This window comes from Mytilus edulis, chromosome 8, assembly GCF_963676685.1.
Source record: "Mytilus edulis chromosome 8, xbMytEdul2.2, whole genome shotgun sequence".
NCBI classification, from domain to species: Eukaryota; Metazoa; Mollusca; class Bivalvia; order Mytilida; family Mytilidae; genus Mytilus; species Mytilus edulis.
The window spans coordinates 46,004,855-46,018,217 of record NC_092351.1 but is presented as its reverse complement, the minus strand read 5'-3'; the positions used below and the strand labels follow the sequence as shown (position 1 = coordinate 46,018,217).

At 32.1% G+C, this 13,363-nt stretch overlaps 1 protein-coding gene and 1 long non-coding RNA gene across 2 annotated transcripts in view; one reads left to right on the top strand and one right to left on the bottom strand.

The window, feature by feature from the left end:
* Positions 1-957: 957 nt before the first annotated feature.
* Positions 958-13,363, top strand: part of LOC139485701 (tereporin-Ca1-like) — a 33,158-nt gene continuing 20,752 nt past the window's right edge. Inside the window, exon 1 of the mRNA XM_071270344.1 lies at positions 958-1,003. The gene's annotated coding sequence lies outside the window, so the exon portion shown is untranslated. The remainder of the gene's footprint in view (positions 1,004-13,363) is intronic.
* LOC139485702 (uncharacterized) lies at positions 9,525-12,423 on the bottom strand. Its single transcript, XR_011655369.1, has 2 exons — positions 11,489-12,423; positions 9,525-9,992 (listed from the first exon to the last, which is right to left on the bottom strand). It is a non-coding gene; the product is annotated as an uncharacterized lncRNA (long non-coding RNA).

Sequence of the window (13,363 nt, the reverse complement as noted above, 5' to 3'; positions counted from 1 at the left end):
GACAAAGGGATATCATTTGAACTATCTTCAATAAAAAGTAGCTTTAGCAAGATCTAGACATAGTTAATATCACTACAGACAAAAGATTAATCATAATGGTAAATGTAATTGTCGATAAACAAAAGAAAATGTAACGGAACAACGTTATATGCAATATAATCAACTATATAATACTGTCGCAAAAGATGAAGTAGCAAAGCAGGCTATTACAAACTGTAATTACACAATTTTCATCGCTTAATCCCTTGAGGACCATTTATTTCTCTTCAACTTTGTTCTCGTTTGGATTTCTAACTATTTTTATCTGAGCGTAACTGATGAGTCTGATGTAGAAGAAAAGCGCAACTGGCGTATCAAATTATCAGTATGGTGCCTTTGATAACTATTTACATCACTGAATCGTTGTCACTACTGTTGAACGTTTTGTCTTCGAATGTATTATTAGCCCAGTAGTCAGCACTTTGGTGTTGACATGAATATCAATTATATGGTCATTTTTATAAATTTACTGTTTGCAAAAGTATGATGTTTTCGAAATACTAAGGATTTTCTTATCCTAAGCACAGGTTATCTTAGCCGTATGAGGCACAATATTTTGAAATTTTTGGTCATCAATGCACTTCAACTTATACTTGTTCAACTTTTCTCGTCGAAATCCACGTTTGATGTATCAAATTATATTCCTCGTACCTTTGATAACTATTGATCGGCTATGATTTTGAAACAAACAGCGGTATTAATATTATGGACATTCAAGATAAAATCAAAAAGGATGAAGTCCATACGTACTGACACGACAAACACTCGACTATATCAAGCAACACAACATCTGTTAATCAATTGTAATTTAATTGTATAATACAAATCTGTTATAGACAGATAAAAAAATATTAATTCTTTAAATACTTGAGACATGCGCAAAACCATACATAAAGTTGTTTGTTGAAGATATGTTATATCTCTATCTACAAAAACTGAAGAGGAGTTTTGTCACCTGGGGAAGGTAGGGTCTTTTCAGAGTTCACATTTATTTAAAGTGTTTATAAAAGGTCTATAGCTTCTCAGTCTGTAGTGGTCTGTGAAGTGCTTTGTAAACTCTGTTTGTATCTTCATTTCTCATAAAGCCAATGTATTAAATCGGTACAGAGATAACAAATACAACAATAAATATTTACAATATGTACACAACAAGCGAGAGAGGTTACACAAGTTGTCAATTCCTCGGTTTTAATTTTTAGCAATGACAGCCTTTTTTCTTCAACTTTTCTTGTCCTTTTGGTGTCTTCGTATTCTATCCTCCTTTTTATCATACTATTGAGTATAGACTTTTTAGGGACGGTGACAGAATCTAATGCAAATTTGTATTCGCTGCCTTCTTCGCATGCATTTCTCCAATTTCATCAACATGTTTCTGTAGTATACAAGAACCAGCGCAACTGTGCGAAGTGATGCTAAAGATTTATGGTAGGGCAGTGACAACTGAGATAAATGATCAACGCATTTCCTGTGTAAGAAAATTGTTGTTATTTAATCATGGTATCTCTGATGAGTTTATTTTACAGAAAAAAACAGATTTGTTTATATACTTAACTACAACATAGTGCATATCTTTGTATTTAGAAAAGAATGAAAACGTTTGAATAAATTATACCGTGAAAAACATTATTACGCAAATAGAAAGCAAGCAAAACCACAGAATTTTTAAATAAAATATAAACAAAAAGTTTTTTATGAAATGCCTTAGAAGTTTGTTACAGCTAAATATTCTGAAAGTGGCCCTTCATTTTATTAATTCTAATATGACGTCCCTATTACGCTTTGTAAACAAAGTTGTGTACTCAGCACAAAAAATATGTTTGACACATACGCATAAACTGACTATTTGCATTCTCGTTGTTTTTATTTTTATCTTCATATAAAAATTCATATATTTTATCTGCTTACATAAAATCTATTAGTTATTGACATAAAACTTTATATAATTGCCCTCTAGTAGTTTTTAAAACCTTATTTAATATGAAAATGCCTGCAAATGGCTGCAACCGGTATAGTTGTTATGGCTGTTCCGTCCATTTAGCAAACCTCCCATGTAAATGCACATGTTCGATGACTCATCGTCTGCTGTCAAAATGAATAGATACACAGTATCGCCGTTGAAAATTGGACTCAGAGTAGATTATAAAGGGGCATCTTATAAAATAACAGACCACTTCATGGAACAAAATGCTGTTAGGCAATACATAATACAATCTATGGCTGATGGAGGAACAAAAAGGGTTTTCAGACACGAGATATGTGATGCCAGAGTTAGTTCAGTTTTCTCAAATTTGACAGAGGACACCATATTCAATTTTGAAAATAATGAACAGTCACAGTCAGATGAGGAACTATCCCAGATTGACGAAGACTTAACTGCTAATTGTATAAACCAAGAACCACCTGCCAAAAAGCCCAGATTTAAGGAGCTGCCTAGCAAAGAAGGAATTGAAAAGTTAGCGCTGGCAAGAACTGAGGCAAGAACCAACCAGCAGACATTATGGGGTGTAAAACTTTTAAGAGGTAAAAACCATAAAATGCAAAAATATTACGTAGATGGGAAAATATAATCATTTTAATGATAAACCTAGAAAATCGTGAGGTAATTGGTATTCGGCAATGAGTCAGCAACCTAGCAATATTTTTTGTACTGTTTCAAACATAAAATGTACTCTTCAGTGTTAGGGACTATAACGTAATAAACAAGAAATAAAAAAAAATCAAATGATGCAAATTACAAATTGTAGTATTCTTACAATTAAATGAGATGTAATTCGATTGTCACTGTCAAGATGCTGAGTCAGGAGCCTCTGGCCTTTGTTAGTCTTGTATTATTTTTAATTTTAGTTTCTTGTGTACAATTTGGAAATTAGTATGGCATTCATTATCACTGAACTAGCATATATTTGTTTAGGGGCCAGCTGAACGACGCCTCCGGGTGCGGGAATTTCTCGCTGCATTGAAGAACTGTTGGTGACCTTCTGCTGTTGTTTTTTTTGGTTTTTTGTTTTTTTGTTTTTTTTTCTATGGTCGGGTTGTTGTCTCTTTGGTATATTCCCCCATTTCCATTCTCAATTTTATGATTTAAAAATAAAAATATTCCTTGATATTTATTTTTCTGTACATACGGTAGTGTTATTTACTATACATGTATATGCAAGCATACTTAAAAACAAAATATGTTAAAGAAATAATTATAACAGTTATGAGCATGCTGAAGTAGTAAACAAAACACCCCGATGGGGAATCGAACCCCAACCTTCCTACAGATAGGTGTACTTCCAAAATTCTACCAGAGTTTAATGTTTTGTTAATTATTACAGCAGCAAAAGCATAACTTATTTTCACTACAAAATTTTGAATGACACGAACATGTTGGTACATGAAAAGAAGACAAGCTGAATATTATGTTTTTAGTCTAAATAAAAATATTGATAGAATACTGTACATGTATATACATAGGTCGCTCTCGCTTACATGCACAAAGTATACACAAACACCAACATGCTTTGAGCATAAAACGTTAAATTAAAACATGCAGGCCTCTGTTATTTATTTTAAATGAATCATGTCTTTGAAATAAATTATACCATATAAAATTCATCACAATTGAATAAAATATTTATAAGAATTACTTGAATACATAAAAAAATGGTACAAATAATTTCAGGTTGGCTAACTGAAAACAAGTACAGCAGCAGTTTTGAGGAACTAGATGAAACTACCCTAAATGACAGATTGTGCTACTTTTATGCAACTTTGCAGACCAAACAAGGCAATGATTATTCAAAGTCAGCACTCGTCGGTATTCGATCTGCTATTTCAAGACATATAACTGGTCCACCTTATAATCGTGACATTAACATTATAACTGACAAATCATTTATGCCATCAAATCATGTAATCACGGGTATGATGAAGAAATTGAAAAGGGAAGGAAAAGACATAACAGTACTTTAAAAGGCTGTAGCTGAGGGTGATATGCAAAAGCTATACTCCAGTGGTATATTCAGTTCTGATCACCCAGTAACTCTTCAAAATAAGGTTTTCTGGGACATTATGCTCAATTTTGGAAGGAGGGGACAGGAGGGGCTTGCTGAATTAAAGAAAACATCTTATGCCAAATCTAAAGATGACAAAGGTCAAGAATACTACAAAATGACTTATAATGAATGTGACAAAACACACCATGGTGTAGATTCGAAAGAAAACTCAAGGGACGAACGAATGTATGCTAAATCTGGGAATATTCACTGTGTTTAGCTTGGACTTTTATCTAGGAAAGCTTAGTCCAAGATGTAGAGCATTTTCCAGCAAGCACTCCAGCACCTCAAACCAACTGTATGGTATGCAGCTCAACCTATTGGCAAAAACAAATTGGCCAGTATGATGTCAAGAATATCTTACGAAGCCGGTCTATCTATAAGATATACAAACCACTGCCTGCGAGCCACTGTGGCCACAAGATTAAAAAGAGCGGGGGTCGATGACCGGGCTATAATGTCTGTGACGGGACACCGAAATGTCAAATCTTAGGAGAGCTACATTGAAGGTCCAACCGACAAACAACGCAGAGAGCTTTCCAATGCACTACAGGGAGTTGCAACCGCAAATTCTGATTTAGCTTTAATTGAAAAAAAAACAGAATCAAATGCCCTCGCCACATCTGCACAGAATAACTCATGCCAGCTCGCTGTTTCTTCCTCTTTAGCGAAAAATCCACTGTCTGACTTAAATATTTTCACCAATGCTACAATCACTAGGGGAACAATCCATATTAACGTGATAAATAAGGAATAAATGTGTCTTACCTTCATATGCAACCGTCAACCACCATTCCCACCATCGTTGTAAGCTGTGACGTAAAGAAATCTCTGAACAGAAACAAAAACTTGTTGTTTGATATCTAATTGTTCTTTTTTAGAATAATAAATGTTAAAATTGTTTATCAAAAGTTTTTTTATATCTGTTTCTATCATAATTCCATTGTGGAACCCTTTTTTCCGGTATATTTTGTACACGTTTATTTGGGAGGAAATTGGAACAGCCAAACATTCCTAAAGTATTCTCGTACGCTTCGACCTATACAAATACCGTGTTTGTCCTACTAGAATCGAAATAATTCCTTCATGTCATGCTCTATGCTAGCGCTCCGTGTAAAATATCGACAAATATAATGCCTACCCATGTTAAAATGAGCATAGAACATGACATAAAGGAATTATTTCCTAATTATATAAGGAGACTCGTATCATAATATAATGAGACAAGTGCTTTTGATATGAAACTAGTACAAACAGAAACCAAATATATTATATTTCAGCACTCGTTGGTCCTTTGTAAAATGACAATGCAACATGTTCTTTAATTAGAGAAGTTACACGAGCATGATACATTAAGCAACATCATCAATATGGTCTATGTTAATCTCTCATTAGCCTCTTTTCAGTTCCTAACATTGCAATTATTGTTTCTGGCTTAATGATGTTCAAATCTTGTTAAATCAATATAGAAAAGACAAATTAGGACAACACTACGAACTTGTAATAATTGCACGAATTTCTCATGCATTTGTATAATAGAAAAAATAAAAAAGTCAGCAACAGATTTTCACCAAAATATGATTATACTGTACTACGATTTAAATTTTATTATTAAACGGTTTTTTTTACGTTTTGATAAGCTTTGCTAGACAGCTTCATTGTGTTTAATTTCTACATGTTCAAAATAATATGGAAATTCATCTTTTTCTAGAATCAAGGTTTAATATCTGATGGTAAAGACATCAAAAATCGGAAAACCTCTAAACATTGCAGAAAATGATCTGCATCAATATTCAACAATTATTGTATATATATATACACACACATAGATTGAAAGGGGGGTCTAGATAAAATGTAAGTGTACTTGTATTGTTTAAATCTGTATTCTCATTGTTTGACCTCATGATGTAATTAATGAATCCAACGAATAAACTATAAATCAAAATCATTAAAGAAATTATGTTTTATTTGGCTGTAAATTTGTCATGGCATTTATTGCAAGAAAGAAACACAATCAACTTGTCAATCAAAACTTGATGACGATTGAATTACTGAAGGGCGATCCAGCAGTAACAAAGTTATATCAGGAGCCACTGGGTAGTCCATAGCAGCTTAAAGTAAATTCCGCCTGTCCATTCACAATACAAAAAAGCTCCAAACTCAGTCTGTTATATATGCCATGACGCTGGTTCTATAATCATTCTTCCAAAACTGAAACGATAAATGAAAAGCAGCAGAAAATATTCATAATGGGGAAAAGGGAGGGCGGGTAAATTCTATAGCTTTGGTCAAGCTCCGTGTAAGGTTTGAATTCAAATGACCAAACCACACGAGGTAAATTGCACGGACTAACATTTCGCGGGCTAAACTAATTAGCATATTAAAGTGACCAGTATAAAATGAATCGAACACACCGTCAATTTAAATCAATGATAGGCATACCAAGTTATATAATTACAATAACTGAATTTAATTATTATTGAATTAAATTCTATTATTGTATATATATATACACACACATAGATTGAAAGGGGGGTCTAGATAAAATGTAAGTGTACTTGTATTGTTTAAATCTGTATTCTCATTGTTTGACCTCATGATGTAATTAATGAATCCAACGAATAAACTATAAATCAAAATCATTAAAGAAATTATGTTTTATTTGGCTGTAAATTTGTCATGGCATTTATTGCAAGAAAGAAACACAATCAACTTGTCAATCAAAACTTGATGACGATTGAATTACTGAAGGGCGATCCAGCAGTAACAAAGTTATATCAGGAGCCACTGGGTAGTCCATAGCAGCTTAAAGTAAATTCCGCCAAAATTACAAGTTGAGAAACTAGTTGCACAACTTCTAATCCGCCATAAAATTTACCGCATGACAAATTTAACAGCAAGAATCAACATCAATCAACTTCAACATCATTATCAACTTCGATGTCATTATCAACTTCAACATCATAATCAATTTCAACATCAACAATATTAACAACATCATTATCAACTTCAACATTATTATCAACTTCAACATTATCAACTTCAACATTATCAACTTCAATATTATCAACTTCAATATTATCAACTTCAATATTATCAACTTCAATATTGTCAACTTCAATATTATTATCAACTTCAATATTATTATCAACTTCAATATTATCAACTACAACATTATTATCAACTTCAATATTATCAACTTCAACATTATTATCAACTTCAACATTATTATCAACTTCAACACAAACATCAAAAAATTCAACATCAACTTAAATTCAATACTTTGAACTTCATTAAATTGATATTCATGTGGCAACATCAACATAAACTTCAGCTAAAAGCAATACTGTCAACATCTAAGCTATGTTATTCATTGTAAGGGAAAACCAAACAATGAGGAAATTTAAAGAAAATATATACATAACATTTTCAGAGCTCCTTGAATCTGATTTAGGAATACACCCAACTATCTCTAATCCGAACGATGCACCTATAAGCTGTATATGACAGCTCCTATGACAATAAAAGAGCCAATACCCAAATATCATTCAGGTACCCTGAATTTAAGTGTTTCAAATATACAAGGTTTGTTCTTACATAACCTTTTATAAAATGTATGAAAATGTCCATCGTCTTTGTGTCTCAGCAATGTAGTCCGACATCAACCGGACAGGACAAATTGAAGTAGTTTATTCTTTTTTCAGAATTGTCGTTACTGAATTACCCAGCTGATCTGTTTTCTAAGAAGGAACTTTTATAATAAGTGACCCTGAATAAGCATCAAATTATATCTTGGATCGTTTTACAATAAGATTTTCATTAAAACTTGAATTTGCAATTTCTCCAAAACTAAGAAACCCAAAACTCTAGCTGAAAATGAAGCTTTAAATAAACATGTTTCATATACTGAATAACAAACTAAATTAAGCGCATCTAAAAGTCTAGTTAATATACCAATAGTAATAGGCTTACGACAGACTTGTCGCTTATGTCACTGAGCATCTTTTGAACAATAAAAGAATGAGTGTTGTCCAATAAACCATTGATCTTATGATTAAACCTAATGCTGAAAGGTACGCATTCCCAGTGGAATAAGAATATTCATCCTTAAACATGTCAGCTACTATTAACTAAATGTGAAACGGGGCATGGCCATACGTGATACAGGTTTAGTTTATGTTTAAAGTTTTGAAATTAATTTAGTCCATTTGATACGTTAGCCAAGTATTTGAATAACTCTTGCACTACCGATAAAGAGATTTAAAACAGAACTCGACAACCACTTGTCACCCAAAATATAAGAAATGCCATTATAATTTCTAAAATTATTTTCCAAACACGTAGATTAGAAATAGGTCAATAATAAAAAGGCCCCGCAATTCTACCATTTCAATTCACTCATGATTTTTCCAAGCTAAATTTGGATCTTGTAAAACAGACTTTAATGTTTTGCTTGTATGATCTGCTCGAAAACCATATTTAAAACCATTATATAATAAATTTGCCAATATTTTAACGGGGTAGTCGGTCAACATATTCCCTTAAACCGTAGTATTAACAGGGGAACAACCAAAAATACCAAATATCATACGGTGATTGCAAGCTGTAAACAAAATTATAAAATTTGAAATGATTAAATTGCATCCGTGGAACATTTGCCTGCTGACAGGGAAATCTTTAATCTTTAATTATTTATCGAAAAACGAGTATTTGGGTTAAAATTTCCATGTGTATTCAAAAACCTGTTTGACTGCTCTAGCACTGGACTGATACCTTGGTACAAAATTGTTTGCATCAGGTGCCCTAGGGTAGTTTTGATACCTAGGAGCAGAATAGTCCGAAGTTACAGAACTTCGAGGATTATTCTTGTTATATGAATAATTTGTACAGTACATCGAAGGATGGAACTGGCTACATCTTATACATGAATTCATGGCTGTATACACAATTCATACGAGTACAAACGGCCTTAAAATTATAATCGTAGCAAGGACTAATAACTGTGTGAGAAGTACAAGAATATGTCTGGAACAGGATTTATGCCTACTGCAATAACTGAAGCCATAGCTGCCCATCAATGACGTCCCATTCACGCATATGAACACGAGCTTTTCTAAGTTGAAATTGCATGTCAAATTTATAAACGTTCTCAAAAGGTACACCTCTTATAAACGTCATGTAGCTAATCAATTCATTTGCCAATTCCGGGAATCTTTGCAATAAAATTTTCATATAATTTAAAAACCCTTCAGTCCACTCACCTAAGTTAGATAATGATTTACTTTTGAATATTTGTTTCTGTCAATTAAAATGTCTCCATATTCATTAAAACCGAGCACTTTTTTCGGTTGATCAATATTTGAAACAAATTGTTTTTGTAAAGTGATTGTGCCAAATCAACATATTCTAAATTCCATATTTGGTTTATAATTTTTTTGTGGTACAAACACATCAACATCATTACTAGTAGGTATAACTAAAATCTCACCGTTTTGTACAGAATTACGAGCTGTGGGCTGCCCTGGGTGTACACATCCCTGATCAGGAACTTGTTGTTCAGCAGGCTGCAGAGGAAGTTTGAAGTTCAAATGAGTTGTGATTGTAGAATTGGCTGTTGTGGTTATAACTGATGTGGTGGCAATAACTGATGTGGTGGCATTAATGGCTGTTGTGGTGGCATTAATGGCTGTTGTGGTGGCATTAATGGCTGTTGTGGTGGCATTAATGGCTGTTGTGGTGGTATTAACGGCTGTTGTGGTGGTATTAACGGCTGTTTTGGCATGGCTATATTTTGTCTTACAATTTCAGCTCTCTTTGGGCGAAGCCTTCTGTTTACCGGTAGCTGTATTTGATTTTGCCTACGTACAGCACGGTTTGGCAGCACCCTCTCCCCTTTTCCTCTCGGCATACTGGCTTAAACAAATAATTACAATGTTGGTCAATGCATTAGTAAAATAGTATATCATTTGTCAATGTTACATCCCTTAATCAACAATTGAATCAATATTGAAATACAAATATTTCAATTTTTACCATTGACTAATTAGTATTAAGATACAATGGCAATAACCAAAGTAGAAAAAACCGCAAATGCTTGATTGTGGTGTCAATGTCCAGTGGCAGATATTTCAAGTATATTCATAATGATAATATCATATTGATAACGAAAGTCATAAAAGAAAATAATTATTGTATCTACCGAATATCATTTGAAGTGGCCTTCGTTAATGAGAAATATTCCTATCCTATAATCGACTAATACATGAAAACTATGAAACAATTAAATCGAAAAGTATATATATTTAAATAGTCAACTAACATCCTTTTTTTTTTTTTTTTATTAATCAACTGATCTAAGAAAACTTGACCTCATTTTAAAGGCATTGTGAAGACATTTTCAAAACAGTTTCACTGTTATCAATACACATAATAACAACGAAAAAATAGCAAATTTTCAAAATGGTAATTTTTTACTACACTGGAAAAACTGTTGCCTCTCTTTAAAAATTAATAAAATATATATATATATATATATATTTTTTTTTTTTTTTTTTTTTTTTTTTTTTAATCATTTGGGTTATAGCTTTTGTTTATTTTGCTTCTTTTACATCTTGTTAGTCAATTTCAATCCTCCATATTAAGTTTTTTGGTCAAAAAAGAAGCTTAAAGCATGAAAGTGTCAACCACTCTCATGGAATTCTATCGTCCAAAGTCACCTAACATGACGATTTTTGTTTATTCCTTTTTTTCAGAGCATCAGTTGGTATATTGAAAATGTAAAGTAAAACTTTATTAACATTTGAATGTAAAGAAACAAAATATGAAATATTACTCTTTATATACAAATGTATGTGTTTGTGTGTGTGTATAAAAAGATGTGGTATGATTGCCAATGAGACAACTCTCCACAAGAGACCAAATGATACAGAAATTAACAACTATAGGTCACCGTATAGCCTTCAACAATGGGCAAAGCCCATACCGCATAGTCAGCTATAAAAGGCCCCGAAATGACAAATGTAAAACAATTCAAACGAGAAAACTAACGGCCTAATTTATGTACAAAAAATGAACGAAAAACAAATATTTAACACATCTACAAACGAAAACCACTGAATTACAGGCTCCTGACTTTGGACAGGCACATACATATAGAATGTGGTGGAGTTAAACATGTTAGCAGGCGCCCAATCACCCCCCCCCCCCCTGACCTGTGACAGTACAACATAAGAACAAACTATAAAAATCAGTTGTACCATGAGAGACAAGAAAAGATTTGAAATCTGTCATCTGTCTTTGTATTGTCATGATAGTTTTAGAATGTTCCCTTTTCATTAACATTTAATGAAATATTCTTATTCTTATATAGCATGTATAGTGAATGCTAATAAATAAAGATAAACAACAACCTTTTAACAATTATTCTACTGGACTAAAATACCTGTTGCACTGAAAAACAATGAAAATAATATAACATTATTCTTATTCCAGAAATTTCAAACAAATAATTATGTCAGATAAATGTATTAAAATACTTGTATGTATAAAAGTAAAGTAAACTCATATCTGTATATCTGTTACAATATTTATACGGTGAAATCTGTAACCCAATCTCATTCAGGACTGAAGTTCAAAATGCATTGAATGTGAATAGCATTCGTTGCCATACCTAGATTCATAGATTGTTTTCTTTATGTCCAGTGGCACCTATTTCATGCATATTTAGGACTAAAAAGAATTTATATATACATTTATGTTGAAATTGATATGTGGCTTACTCAGCGGTTACTTCGCGCTGCAAGATTTGGATTTGGATTAAGAATAAATAACATGGTAAATGTTCATTAGCGTATTAAGACAGTTAAACAATTAGATATAACAACTCGCACAATAAGTATAACCATCTTCTCAATTTACAAATATAAATATAAAATAATATCCAAGAAAAGATTGACAATTTACGCAATGATAGAATTTAAATTCAGTTATAACACCAAAGAAAAAGTTCACTACTATTTAAAGCATTTAACAAAGTTAAAATTATTTAAGAAAGAAAAACCAGATTAACAGTTTAAATTGTTGAGCTATTATTTTTTTATAAAATGTTGCTTAATTCTAAAACTAAAAAGAATACTCATCTTTTCTTCTGTGTTTTAAATTCTATAGCTTTGGTCAAGCTCCGTGTAAGGTTTGAATTCAAATGACCAAACCACACGAGGTAAATTGCACGGACTAACATTTCGCGGGCTAAACTAATTAGCATATTAAAGTGACCAGTATAAAATGAATCGAACACACCGTCAATTTAAATCAATGATAGGCATACCAAGTTATATAATTACAATAACTGAATTTAATTATTATTGAATTAAATTCTAATATTAATATTTTTAAACGATCGGTAAAGCTCAAAAATATTTGCGTTGCTTCAGTGGAATGCTGAATTCAAAATATATTTATTTAGTGAAATCGTATTTGCAATCAGTACCCACGGCATGAAAATGTTGCTGTCTCATCAACTTTTTCTACACATTTCCTTTTATTCATCACATCGTTTAGTTGTCATAATTATCAATAAAGTGTTTATAAGAACTTGATCCATTCGAATTAATTATGTATTTATACATAGGAATATGTTACTTCACCTGTATATGGAAAAACATAAAGGAATTTGTTATCATCTATGCTCTTCAACCTTGTACTTTATTTGGACACTTTTGTTGAAGACGATCGCTAGTTTTTTTCATACTGCCACGAAAGTCCAACATACAATTGAATGCATTCATCTCACGTAATGGAACATATGAAATTAGTTCAATATTAATCACCGTCCTCAACGTGTTCGGTAAACTTTCTAAAAATAATAATTTGTTTAATTGCTATATATATAATGGTTTCAGAAAAAAGTAAAACGACCAAATTATAAAGTTACATCCTTGCAAGAGTAGTCTGTATGTATGATTGTGTGGGCTTCGCGTTTATGTTGGTAAGGAACTGGAAAGTTTAAACCTAATACATCATGTAATAAGTGCGATAATTTTTACACGTTAATAAATCTTGCAACAACTTGATTACGGATCCGTAAAGTTTTAGCCAAATCCTTACTGTTCCGTACTAACAAACTTGCAGAATCTATCTACTTCAATACTTGTAAATAGTTCATCGCTCAGAATATGCTTGCATTAATTGCCACTGGACTTTAAGCAATCGACAGTTTATCAAACAATTTACAATCATTTTTATGTACATATCATTTTGTGATATTTGAACAAAAGTGATTGTGA